Below are 3,794 nucleotides of genomic sequence, written 5' to 3'. Positions count from 1 at the left end.
AGTGACTCACCAAACCCTTGTGACTTCAGAGTACTTTAAATGCAGCTGGTGATGGATTAAAGTGCCTGCAAGCAGGCACAGGGGCAGGGGTTCGATCCCTGGGCCTGCTGTGCTGGCCATGCCCCCTGTACAACAAGCCACTGTGCTGGGTACTGCAGGAAGCTGTAACACCACAGTAAATATTTGTGCATCTAAACATATCTGAAAGGGCCAGCCAAATAGCTCAGCAGATTAAAGCGCCTGCAGGCAGGTGTGGGAGCTAGAGGTGCTCTGAGGCAGCAATTGAGACTGGGTGTGGTGGTGCATGTCTATAAACCCAACTCTTGGGAGGCTGTAAAGAGGCGGATCACTATGAGTCTGAGTCTGAGTCCGATCTAGTAGTGAGACCCTGAATACCCTGTAGACCCTTCCCTAAAATACAATAAATAAATAAATAAATATTTTTTAAAATGCAGCTGGTGGGACTGTGGAACTGGAAACTCAATTTTACTGAGTTTAAATTTAAACAATCCCCTGCAGTGGGATGGCAACTCCCATCCCCACAGTGTCCCACAGTGTTGGGAGAGTCTTGAGTCCTTAACCCAGAGCCAGGGTGAAGCTGCCATGTTCCTTTCTGCACTAGTGCCATGAGTAGAGCAAAAGGTAGGAGAGGGCGTGCCTGCCTCAGCCCAAGCACTCTCCTGTCGTGCAGTAATGGTAAGAAAGAGCTGCAACTGCATGCGTGCTGCATGACATGAGGTTGAATCCAACCCCAAGCTGTGTTGTCTCTCCTCCTTTAGTCTTCAGGGTACACATTGACCAATGTAAGGACTTAGTTGAGCCTCCTTTCTGATGAGTAATTAACCTGATACATAAAGACAGGAGTTGGATGTTTGCAGACTCCAGGCTGCTTTTTAAGTGAGGGAGGTAATGAGTGGGCTTTTGATGTGCAGTGTCTTCTTGTGTGCATACACTGACCATTTCCATCAGCTGCAAGCCCTCTGTCTTGCTTCCTTTGGTCATTTGCCGTGGGGATGCCTCCCATCTGCAGCTGGAGGGAGGAAGAGCTCATCTCCCCTCACTTCAGCCAAGGTTAGCTGGTTTCACCAGAGCTAGGGCAGGCCTGATTTCTAGGTAGGATCACGCAAGGAAGAGCAAAAAACTCTGCTGACTGCTGATCTGGTGGTCTGAGGTTGATGGCTCAAGGGGACAGTGGAGGTAGAGCTCACCTGATACCAGGACAGAGCTGTGGCTCCTGACTGGGCCCTGAGCAGTGGGCATCGCATGCGTGGAAGCTACTTATTTTATAAACTAACCTGGCTGCGTTCAGCTGCACAGGTTCATCAACACTGTCATGAAGTACATCAGACCTTGCTATCTATAGTGTATAGTCTGTGTACAATGTAATATGTAGGGGCCATGGAGATGGCTCAGTGAAATAAGCATTTGCCTGGCAAGTCCAGGGGCCTGAGTTCAGTCACCGGTTCTACCAAAAAAAAAAAAAAAGTAATGTATGTGTACATTTGAATATTTTCTAGAAACACAACATGGTATCTGTTCATCTTGTTTAAATGGCATCTGAATAACCAAGATTCAGAATTTTAATAGTCAATTTGGTAACAAGATTATTCCTTGTTAAACTATTGTGAGTGGAGCAGAACCTTTGGAGGAAGCTGTCGCTCACCAGAAGCCACACACTCTGTGCTGAGGCAGGCATGAGAATGCACGCATTGGGGCCTTGGGGCTGAGAGTGGAGGCGAGTCCAGCGCCTTCCCGAGAGCGGCTGTCCACCCTGAGCACTTTTGGGCATGGCCATGAACTCAGACTCCTCTACTGTCCCAGTGGGCAGGAAGAGCTAGGCGGAAGTGATTAAGCTCAGTCCCCACAGTTGCCTGGGGCTCAGAGTCCTGCCCATGTGAGAATGGCATGCCACAGGCAAGGGGGCCCAAGGATGTCCTCTCCCTATCAGCCAGGCCTTCCTGGGAAAGCAGCTGACTGTGCTGCTTTAAGGACAGCTTGTGGCTGTATTGGACGCAAAGCACCGGAGAGCAGGAACCTGGAACCTTGGATGTGTGGTAAGAGCGAGGGGCTGTGCTCCTGTGGCTCAGCGTGGGCAGGCCTAGGGCTGTGACCAGCCAGGGACATTGCAACCCTTCCCCCGTGACACAGGGAAAACCGGTAGCCTCACGAGCCGAGGATGCGGGCTCATGGTGCCGGCTTTACCTTCCCTGGCAGAGAGTTCCTTGGTGGGAGCTGGGGGAGGTGCGCTCTGGTCTCTGGAGCATCATTATAGCTGGAAGGTGACGCAAACTTTAAAACTCAAAACTTCCGCTGCTGCTGAGATTTTCTTCTTGTGGTAGAGGATAGCATTTGGAATAGAAGTACCATCTTTTGCCTCGAGCTGTAACCCAGCAGCAGAGCGTTTGCTTAGCTTGCATGAGGCTCTTGGTTCAAATCCTAGTGTGGTGAAAGTAAGTGTTGTTATAAAAAATTTTTGATTTCCATGTAGTAGCCTGTCAAGTGGGTAGATTGCGCCTAGTTTGGACAACTCAGGGTTTCTCAGTAGACTTTAGGGAAAAAAGGATGAGTGGGCATTTATTTTTTATGGGTAGAGGTCCCATTACCTTTAAAAAATGAGATTTGATGCTCCCCTTTTGTGGTCCTGCTAGGGATTGAACCCATGATCTTTGCATTTAGCTACATATCCAGCCTTTTTGTTATTTCTCATTTTGAGACAGGGATGTCTCTAAGTTGCTAAATTACCCAGGCAGGACTTGAATGTTTGATCTTCCTGCCTCAGTCTCCCAGAGAGCTGGGATTAGAGGTGTGACTGCCACACTGGACTGAAGTGTACTGCATTGGTAGTAATGAAGGGGTTAACTCCATAGAGCTAGATTAGGAGCTAATCTCTTGAAAAAATAACACAGAAAATGACCTTTTCCACCTAGTCTCTGAGGCAGATGGAGTGCATTTCCAGTAGAACAACACCAGGGACACTGTGTGACTCAGTGCCTGTCATTAACCCAATCCCAAAATGAGGTGTTGCCATTGTAATTGAGTTCATTTTAGTTTCCTTAGTACTGTATTTCTGTATTTTAATTTGAGTGTACAGAGCCTGCAGGGGACACTTTTCTGAGTAGTGGCTCTCATACCTCAGGTGTGCACCATGGAGACCCAGATGTATGGGGCTGACCGAAGTGTGAGCTGGTGTGGGACCCTGGGGCTCAGCTTGTTGCCATTCACCTGGGTGCTCTGCACCTCGAAGCAGCTCTCGTCTTCCAGAGGAACGGGGAGGCAGCGTGGTGCTGGTCCTGTCTTACACTCCATATCTGTTATAGCACTGCAGCCTAAGGCGGAGGGACTGTGTGCTGTTGGACAGACAGGTGGTGATTTGGTCTCCATCAGGTTTCTCTAGTTTAAACAACCTTTTTCCAGTCAAACACAATGTAAATGCGTGTTTAAACCCACAGGTGGTCGTGAAGTAAAATAGTTCCAGGTGCCTTCATGTCTGCCAGCCCATGCCCAGGGGCAGAGCTCTGGGAAATATGGTGGCCCTTCTGCCTGGGGCTGTGGGCAACAGGCAACACTGGAACTCTGAGGGCAGAGAGCCCTGGTTGCCCAGCTGGTAGCACTTCACCAGGTGGGTTGGTGACCAGGTTCACAGGAGGACCTGGGGCATCCTGTGCTCCAGCTTCCTAGTCCTCTATGGATGGTGAATTTTGGAGCTGGGCTTCTTCCCCTGCACAAATGGACTTCGGCACAGAAAAGTTTATGGTATGTGATGTCTGTCTGTCTGTCTGTCTGTCTGTCTGTCT

The 3,794-nt window shown here is 49.3% G+C and overlaps 1 long non-coding RNA gene across 1 annotated transcript in view; it reads left to right on the top strand.

Moving 5' to 3' along the window:
• The first annotated feature begins 1,934 nt into the window (after nt 1-1,934).
• The window catches only part of LOC111817881, a 46,837-nt gene continuing 44,977 nt past the window's right edge, over nt 1,935-3,794 (top strand). Inside the window, exon 1 of the long non-coding RNA XR_002821981.1 lies at nt 1,935-2,054. This is a non-coding gene — a long non-coding RNA (uncharacterized LOC111817881). The remainder of the gene's footprint in view (nt 2,055-3,794) is intronic.

The sequence above is a fragment of the Octodon degus genome, unplaced genomic scaffold (genome assembly GCF_000260255.1).
Source record: "Octodon degus isolate 3935 unplaced genomic scaffold, OctDeg1.0 scaffold00073, whole genome shotgun sequence".
Lineage (NCBI taxonomy): Eukaryota > Metazoa > Chordata > Mammalia > Rodentia > Octodontidae > Octodon > Octodon degus.
Note: the sequence above shows the minus strand (reverse complement) of the source record. Positions and strands in the feature narration are given on the sequence as shown.